Below are 10,548 nucleotides of genomic sequence, written 5' to 3'. Positions count from 1 at the left end.
ATTCATATCTGTGCCTGGATTCCAGACTGATGGAAAACACAGTTTTAAAAATAAAATAAACTTGAAAGTGAAATGCAATGTGGTTAGAAGTGTTCAAAGTCATGCATTATTTGTTGTATTTCTTTTGTTCTCATACAGAGACGTTTCTTGACTAATGATGGGCCACAGTAAGTTCTGACAACATGGACAAACACTGCTTAATGCATATAAATGCTATAAATACAGACAGTTTTTTCACCTTTGTCACTGACATTCGTGATGTTGGAAATGATCCAAATCTCAACAAATCAGAATGTGATCGGACTGTGAGATTCTCTCATCTTCAAAAACCACACAATATTAACCCTTTTGATGGAGCAAGTCTAATTGACCCTAATTGGATTCAATGCAATTCCATAAATATCACATTATGAAACACAAGAAGGAATTACGTATGAACAGGACCATTTTAGAATCAGTATTTGTCACACATTACAAACACCTTAAGTATACTTTTAGAAATGCTTTTTTTGATGTCCCCATGAGGAAACAAGCTTATAAATCAAATAGAATGATGTATCTTGAAAATGTAAAGTATCAGAAAGGTTTCTGTGATGGTTGGGGTTAGGGAATGGGGTAGGTTAGGGGAATAGAATATACAGTATATGGTATAAAATGCATTACGTCTATGGAATGTCCCCACAAAACATGGAAACCAGAATGGTGTGTGTGTGTGTGTGTGTGTGTATAACTGTAAATGTAATTTGATATAAGAGTGGAAAAATTTTGAATAAAGGAGCATAAGTACAACAGACATAATTAGATGTAAATAAATAAACAAAATGGATAAGGAGAAAAAAAACAATAAAAAATATTAACACATGAAAAAAAAGAAATGCATTTAATCAAAAATGTTAACATGTTTGTTTTAACAAATGTTGAAAATAAACTGTTGTAACATTTTACATTTTTATTCAACATGTTTTTTTTTTTTGTTTTTTTAACATACCTATGTTTAAAACATCCAAAATAAACAATGTAATATTGTTGTGAAATGAAATGAAATGAAATGTTTCCTTTTGCTAAACAGGCTCATCTTATGAGGTTCATTGTACAAATTCAAGAAATCACTGTTTACCTAATATGCACATATCAAGCATGCTTTCTGACTTGCATTTTACACAAATGGTGCTTGTTTTGGTGTTATGTTTTGTGGAACGCACTGTCATTTCCTATATTTACCACTGGATTTTCTGTGGGTCTGAATTCATCTACTTTACACAGGGTTTCAAATACATTGAAAATAGAAATGATAACTCACTTTTACTTTTTGTGTCTGAGGAAGTCTTTATCAGTACTGAAAATAATGAGGAAAAGCTCAATTTTCCCTTTCCAGAGTAGCAAAACACCAACATATACACAATAAATTTAATTATACAGTTGCCTTGGAACAACAACAACAAAAAATGGGTCAAATTAACCTGCAAAAAAAGCATTTTTATATAAAAAAAAAAAACACTTCAAAACACATCAGTGTCCTAACTTTGCATGCATGTTCATGGCCCTAAATGAGAAAAGTGACTAAATGTCTAGAAGAAAAAGATATAACTAGTAGTATTTCATATACATTGAAAATAGAAATGATAGCTCACTTTAATCATCTTTTACCAAGTCTTTTTTACTGAAAAGAGTGAGGAGAAGCATTTTTACCCCATTTCAGGATAGTAAAACATCAACTTAGCAGCAAACACTGAAAACATTTATTTAATTTGGATCTAAAAAATCAAAATCGTTAGAAAATTATTTGCATACACTTCGAAACATCTCAGCATATCCTTACTTTGCATTCATGTTCATGGCCATAAATTAGGAAAAAATCACAAAATATCAAGAATAATATCACAAGTTAACTGTTTTTTCCAACAGCTTAAAAATCTAAACGGGTCAAATTGACATGGAACATAATATAAGGGTTAAAGAAAATAAACTCAGATTATAGTAAATGTAGGTTTGTCTACAGTGAGTATAAACTGTGATGTGAGTGATGTGCTGAGTGTGGTTTGGTCTGTGATGATGACGAGAGAATTGTAGTGGTGCAGTTCTGTTATTAACCACAGAGAGGCGCTGTTGGACAGAATTTTTCAATTCAGTATTTTAATTTTCCATAAGGTCAAGCTAAAATTCAGGACTTTCGTTGCTCTGTGAATTCATTATAATGACTTAGGATTGGGAAAAAGCCAGCTGTTTTACTCAATATTATTTATTTGACAAAGAAATACCCTAATATACCAGATAATGATCCACCAAATATAAACCCACCAAATTCATTTAAGCAAACATAATGTGATGTAAACCACAGCAGTTCCTCATGACAGTATGCAATTACTTCAGCTTTAACATGCAGGCTAAAAAGGTTTGGATGTCAGTTTCATGTGCTAGTTTTACCATATAATATAATATGCACACAAAAAATAGGTCATATAAATGATGCACTAATTCTGTTGTTTTTCTGTGGAACCCATATGAGATGCAGATTGACGTTGCATGGTTTGTGTGTTCATGTTTTGTCCAGAAAGAAAAGGCTGAATAGTGAATGATGCAATGCATGATGTAGCCTAATCATGATTCATTATGATCTACATTAATGAGTGTTTTTAATGGTCTTTATTTAAAGAGGACAGAGTCATTATGAACCGCCACTGTATAATAAAGAGCATTTGCATTTTTAGGGAATAAGAGCAGACTCACATAAGTGTAAGTAAATCTTTGTTTTTTTGTGGGTAAGTAATTTCTCTCATTTCAACACTAACATGATTAACTTTTAAGGAAATGATGAAATTGACAGTAACTCCAGTGTCTTTCACTGATAACAGGCTTACAGAAGATGCATCAGGCTTTCATTTCTTTGGCAGGTTTAAGGTGTGAGATGTGAGGGCTGTGATTCGCACCCACACAAACTCACCGCTGTGACAGGAGAGACGCCAGTAAATGTGCAAATCTAAAACTGCATTTGAACCACATACAGTACTGACAAAACCCATCAAACTCAATCAGGGTGAGGGAGAATTTAAAGGGGTTGTTCGTTTGTTTTATTAATCAAGTGAAATATTCTTTGGCCAAGGTTTATTTACTGTATATTTATGCATTTAGCAGACATTTACAGTGCTATGAAAATAAACATTTTTTACCAGTATGTGTGTTCCCTTGAAATCGAACACGCAAACCTTTACACTGCTAATGCATTACTCTATCAGTTGAGCTACAGGTTCATATCGTAAGAATTGTAGCTTGTTTTTGTAGAAAAAATAAAGAGTTCATTCTCACAACTCAAAATGTTTTTGCATGGTGAAGAACAGCATAAACTGAAATCTAACTTTATTTATTTTTGGGCCATGGTTGGACATCTAATACATTTGTATTGACAGTCTAAATTTTGCTCTGTCTGGCCACTCGTGACAATGTGTATGTATTTTACAAGGTGGCTAATTCATATTAATTTGTACAACCACATTCATTCATTTTGTACGATTTGTAGACCTCTGTGACGTTGTGGTTAGGGACAGGGTTAGGAGTGGGGTTTCATTATTATTTTTTTTATGATAATCATACGTTTTGCCATGATTAACTGCATACGAATTAACCATTTCATAAAATATGTACAAATTCTAATAAGATCAGGCTGGACTCGTTGTACAGCAATTAAAAGCTGTTTTATTTGTAAACTCTCAGAATAAAAGGGACAAGAGCTGTCACTGGGGAGGTACCCTTTCAAAAGTAGAACTACACCAATGCAGAGGCATCATGGGGCACGTGCCCCCTCAGTTTTTTTAGCCAAATGGATTTTGCACATTTCCAAACTACAGTACGGTAAAATGTGCAGTTAACCTCCGCTGTGTAGAAATTGTATGATTCAAAATGTGACAGACTCGATATTATATTAGTAGATTTCTAGATTCATCTACAGCCAGAGGTCACGAGGGCGCGGAATCACATGCTCACACCTGAGGTCAAATTTTGTGCAAAAATGCGTTCCTCTAATAAGTTTTTAATATGTGCAATTAAAATAAAAAGTGGAAACTAAACAGTGTAGATTACTATGGAAAGCCGTTTTGACTTTTATTCGTTGAGTTCTTGTCAATGTTGATTTCTGTTATGTGAAATTGTATTTCTGATATCAATACAATTTCAGAATGGCTTTATTACGAACAATCCCATTCATTATAACAGAAATAAACATTGTCACTATAGTGACAATCGAATTATTGGTATCAAGAATCAACTTTATAAAAAACTGAATTTGAATGGTGGCCTATATGGTGACATTTTACTAGTGAAAATTTATTAATTGATATCAAAAATAGCAATTGTTACTAAATCCATTTGCTGATATCAAGTATCAATGACATTTTTACTAGTGAAAATGTAATTCTTGATATCAACAATTGCCATTGTTAGTAGAAATGTAATTCCTGATATAAAGAATTAAAATTTTAAAATTTAGTGAAATTTGAATTGTTGATATCAAGAACTCAACAAATAAAAGTCAAAACGGCTTGCCATATATTACAGCATTATTGCTTTTGCAGCACTGAGCATTAAAATCAATCAAGTGGCTGTTGTTTATCATTGTTTATATACTTTATGCATTTAAAATGACATTAATTTTATAACATAATAACTCAGTTGTTGTGCAAATGCATTAATGGCAGAAATGAGCAGCATTAAACAGAACATAATATATAAACATACCTGTAAATGCCATATCAGATGCCAATTTGTCATTATTCTGATTAAATTAATTGATATAAGTATTTGACATAAAAGTTAGTCAACACATTTATTTTGGTGGTTTTTACATGAAGGCAGAAGGGCTCAGATTGTTAGAAATGTAAGTGGGAGTGCCAAGGAATAGACTGTGAAAGCTCTACAATGTTTCTTTGAATGTCTGTTTATGCACAAATTTCTGTGAGCTGTGCACACTGTGCCCCCTTAAAAAAAAATGATGCATGACGCCCCTGCATATATGTACAATATCAGTTCCTCAAAGGTACATGTTAGTACCAAATGCAAACATTTCTGTACCTCAATGCACTGTAAAAATTAATACACTGGATTTTTTAATAAATATAGTGCATCATTTTTGCATCCATTTTTTAAAGTAAGTTTTACTTAAAATTTTAAGCAATTGCATAAATTGCTTCAAATTCCATGTAATACCTACTTTAAAAATTGATGCAAAAATGTAGGTCATCCACTGTGTGTTAACAAAAAACAACAACGAGAAAAGTTCTATAGTTTACTTTTAACTATGCATTTAAAGGATTCCGGATTTAAAATATATTAAATAAACCTGTTGACATCAATATAGTTTATTTCTAATGCGTGTTTGGTCTGGCTCTGGCCTGTCCTGTGATTTCTGAAGTGCAGGAAGAGATTTTACATTTGCACACACGTGATCTTTGCATTTCATGACGTTAATAGCGTTCTGTGAGCATATTGATTTTCTCTCCCACATTTCACATAATTGCTAGATCCTCTGAACCCAATACTCTCTGTGTGCTGCTGCTGCTGCTGGCGGCCAATGAGGGAAATGTGTGGACATTAGAGAAATAATCAATATCAGTAATAGGATCCTCTCATTTCTCACTACAGCCAGAGAAGTTAAGCACAGGAGCTTCTGAAGTGCTCGTGTAAATCTAAAGCGCTGCACATCTGGTAGGAAACAGCTGCGTCTCTCAGAGGTCGCCACAGATTTACCACAGTAACGTGGTGGTACAGCGAGTTTGATGACTGGCGGATTTGAAACCATAGCAACAAGTTATGAGGACAGCTGTTGTTCTTGTTGTTTCTTTGTAAAAAAAGCGTTCATGTCTGTCAGATTATAATATCAGCAGATCACTGCAACATGAATGTGATGTCATACTATTTCATGTTCAGTGCTTCATCATCTGTTTCGAATCCTTCCTTCAGATGTTATGTCATTGCAAAAGCTTTGATAACATCTTCAGACCTTCTACAGGAGACCTGAATGGACACATAAATAATATTTTGAATCTTAAAGTATTTTCTGAAGCACTGGGATGGACGTAACAACAGCTAGACAACCAATGATGTTAAGTGTGGTTGGGACAGCTTACTAGTGGTTTGTGTTTGAAGCAACCTGTATACTGAAACTACAGAACTGTGAGGATGTTTTCGAAAGATAATTAAACAAATAGATTTATTTATTTATTTAGTAGTTTCTACGGACTCAAAATAATATGTGGTGTGATAATAATGTAAAGCAGCTGTTGTCTTTGGTACTCCAGAATAGTTTTTAAGTTTTTGAGGTCGTTCTGCAGGTAGGCTGTTCAGGCATTTATGAGATGTTGCCACAGTTTTTCTGTCTCTTCATGTAATCTCAGACTGATTTAGTGATTGTGAGATTAGCTCTGTGTTTCAGACCGTCTGCTGTAGAGCTTCTAGTTTGTACAAAAATGTCATGTTATTATTACAGTTACTGCCAAAGAATGTTTTAAATCTTTAGAAACCAATACCCTAGCAACCACCCTAAACACCCTAGAAACCAATGCACTAGTGACCTCCTTAAACAATAGAAACCAATGCCCTATCAACCACGTTTAACACCCTAGAAACCAATGCACTAGTGACCTCTCTAAACAATAGAAACCAATACCCTAGCAACCACCTTTAACACCCTAGAAACCAATGCCCTATCAACCCCCCTAAACAATAGAAACCAGTACCCTAGCAACCACCTTTAACACCCTAGAAACCAATGCCCTATCAACCCCCCTAAACAATAGAAACCAGTACCCTAGTAACCACCTTTAACACCCTAGAAACCAATGACCTATCAACCCCCCTAAACAATAGAAACCAGTATCCTAGCAACCAACTTAAACACCCTAGAAACCAGTGCCCTAGCGACCTCCCTAAACAATAGAAACCAATGCCCTTGAAACCACCTTAAACACCATAGGCACCCATACTGGTTCCTAAAGAACAGGAACCAATACCCTGGCAACCACTATAACCACTGTAGAAACCAATGCCCTAGTGACCACACTAAACACCTTGGAAACTAGTGCCCTAGCATTCACCCTAAACACCCTAGAAACCAATGCCCTAGTGACCACCCTAAACAACCGTGAAACCAATGCCTAGGGACCTCCCTAAACAATAGAAACCAATGCCCTAGTGACCACCCTAAACAACTGTGAAACCAATGCCTAGGGACCTCCCTAAACAATAGAAACCAATACCCTAGAAACCACCCTAAACACTAAAACCAATACCCTGACAGTGACAACCACCATAACCTCCCTAGAAACCAATGCCCTAGTGACCACCCTAAACACCTTGGAAACTAGTGCCCTACAACTATCCTAAACACCCTAGAAACTAATGCTATAGCAACCACCCAGAACACTAGAAACCAATGCCATGGCGACCACCCTAAACAAACGTAAAACTAATACCCTGGCAACCACCATAACCTCCCTAGCAACCAATGCCCTGTGACCACCCTAAGCACCTTGGAAACTAGTGCCCTAGCAACTATCCTAAACACACTAGAAACTAATGCTATAGCAACCACAAAGAACACTAGAAACCAATGCCATAGCGACCATCTGAAACACCTAATGCCCTAGCGACTACCCTAAACACACTGGAAACCAGTGCCCTTAGCAGACACCCAGAACAATAGAAACCAATGCCCTAGCGAACAACCATAATCACCACCTAAGAACAATACCCTAGCAACCACCCAGAACACTAGAAATCAATGTCACAGCGATCATCCAAAACACCGTGGAAACCAATGTCCTAGCAAACAAAACACCAAAACAAGCAGAGATTCATGTGCTAATAACACTCCGAAAACCTCAGAAAACAAGCACATACAGTATTATCAATCTATTATCCATCAATGCTTGAGTATCATGGCAGTCTGAGAGTTTCTTGTCATTTTTGCGATTTCATTTGGTGGTGCAGAAATGAGAATGTTGGAGTCATACAGTAATAAAGAGATAAACACAAATGTGAAGTATTGACAGATGTACAGACAGCTCACTGACTATAACACACAATCACTGAATATTCCATGCATTGATCCTCTATGTGTGTGTGTGTGTGTGTGTGTGTGTGTGTGTGTGTGTGTGTGTGTGTGTGTGTGTGTGTGTGTGTGTGTGTGTGTGTGTGTGTGTGTGTGTGTGTGTGTGTGTGTGTTGGAATATGTGGTTTACGGGGAATAGTCTATAATGACATGTTTACTATGTTATTAGCATGTTTTACGGGGACAGTTAAAGAGTGTTCTTGACCTTCTGTGACAACATACCCAACAGAGGTCCATGTTCTCAAACTATACGAGATAAGCTGTCATACTGAGAATCGGCCATTTATAGGGGAAAAAAGACAAAACAATACCTGAAATGGCAAAAACTATCAATGCATTTGCTCCGACGTAAACAAAGATTTCATGTTTTTGTAATAAATAAAAAGCATTAAAATGTTACAAAGTAAAACACTGTGTAACTGTTTTATGGATTTAATTTTATTTTAAACAATTATGCATAAACCTTCTTTAATATGTTCTGTCAAATTAAACCCAGATTTTCCCCTCACTAATGTCATCGTATCAAACAACTTCAGCAAACATATTTCTGAATCTTTGATAGGAAATTATATCTCTAGACATCTCTTTGCTGAAGTGCTTGAGAAAGGCGGTGAGCAGCTGTGTTATGTAATCTCGTTCTCTCAGTTTTCCCAGAATGCCTCTCTACTGTACACATTAAACTTCATAACTAATGGAAGACTTCAACAGCTTCACGCATGAAAAAACACAGAATAATGGTGATCACTGCAGCCCTGCCTGCGGATAAATCACTTCAACAGTCTGTGTCTGCTCAATTTTATGATTTTAACCATATACACTTATTATGTCTTCACTTATGAAAGTATTTATCCTGGATTTAAGTAGATCTTCCCACTATACAAGAACTGATCAGATGCAGGTTAATATACTGTGGGACTCAACATAAGGTCACATTATGCAGATTTCATGCATCAAAGTACATATGAATAATCATGCAGAATAAAACGAGTGAATTTAGATTATATAATGGCACATACAACATGCAACGGCCTCTTCACAACATAAACACATCATGCACACTGCAAAACAGCAATCAGTCCAAATACCGGCTATTAATAAACTATTTTCAAGTCAAGTCAACAAACATAAACATATAATGGGTTAAATAAATGTAAGATTTTTTTCACACAGCTTGAGAAAGAAGAAGCTTTATATTTAAGAGTGTGGATGAGATACCTGCACCTGTCAGTCGTGATGAAGCTCTTCTGCTGTGGATGTGTTAATGTGATGGAGTAAAGTGCTCTCACTTCAGATTAACAGCACTAAATACACGGAGTCAATTTACAATTTACCATCTATAGGATATCTGATTAGTCTGGAAGAAATGATATGATTATATTACTGTAACATCATTATACCACCTCCATACTTTGTAATGGTCTACTTGAGGCATTTTGTTCCATTACCTGAAAAGCAAATTACTCTTAAATGAATAAATCTGAGAAGGGCCACCTGCAGACATTTTGGCCTGATTCGAAAACAACAGGACAACGCTTGCTGCTTTTAAACATACTTCTCATACATCTGCATATTATCACATTTTTTTCTGGTGTTTTATGTAAGAAATAATTGACGATGGGCCATTGAATTATTTGAAAATAATGCCCACCCAAGGTGGTAATGCGGCACAACGCGTAGTGGAGTGTGCATTATTTTCAAATAATTCAAAGGGCCAGAGTCAATTATTCAGCTTGTACTGCGGTTAGCACAGACTTTGCTCTGGTGGTTATTTTAAGACATTTCAGGTCAGGTGTGCGTTTATCAAAAAATAATGCATACCCGTGGAAACATTTTTCAACCAATCAGAATAAAGCATTTAACATCCCTGTGGTATAAATAGGCAATAAGAACATCCATGCTAAAATCATAGTAATGCACAATCTCTGATGGCTTAAAGTTAAAGGGATAGTTTACTGAAAAAAGAAAATTTTGTCGTCATTTAATCAACCTCAAGTTGTATTAATTTTGAAGAACAAGCAGATTTCTACAAGTTTGTAACAAAGCAGATCTGGGGAACCATTGACTTCTATAATAGTGAAAAAAATACTACGAAACTGAATGGTGCCCCAGATCTGTTCGGTTATTAACCTTTTCAGGGTTCCCAGTCTAATGGAGGGTTTACACCAGATGCGGTAGACGCGGCAAGCGCGAGTGATTTACATGTTAACTCAATGCAAAGACGCGATTAGGCATCCTGCGGTGCGGTACATGCAGCGCAAATGGCGCAGAACGTGCGGCACGGATGGCGCGTTCTGCGCGAATTGAGAGTTAAAAAATCTGAAATTCTGCAGATTTCCGCCCCACGTTAACCAATCAGGGCCTTGCTGTAGTAGTACCATCGTTACAGGAAGCGAGCGGAGTGGCAGAAGCCCCACCCATGACCCGAATTTCCACTTGGATGTCTCGAATGA

Source organism: Misgurnus anguillicaudatus, chromosome 17 (genome assembly GCF_027580225.2).
Source record: "Misgurnus anguillicaudatus chromosome 17, ASM2758022v2, whole genome shotgun sequence".
Lineage (NCBI taxonomy): Eukaryota > Metazoa > Chordata > Actinopteri > Cypriniformes > Cobitidae > Misgurnus > Misgurnus anguillicaudatus.
The sequence above is the reverse complement of the archived record's forward strand: the minus strand, read 5'-3'. Positions refer to the sequence as shown.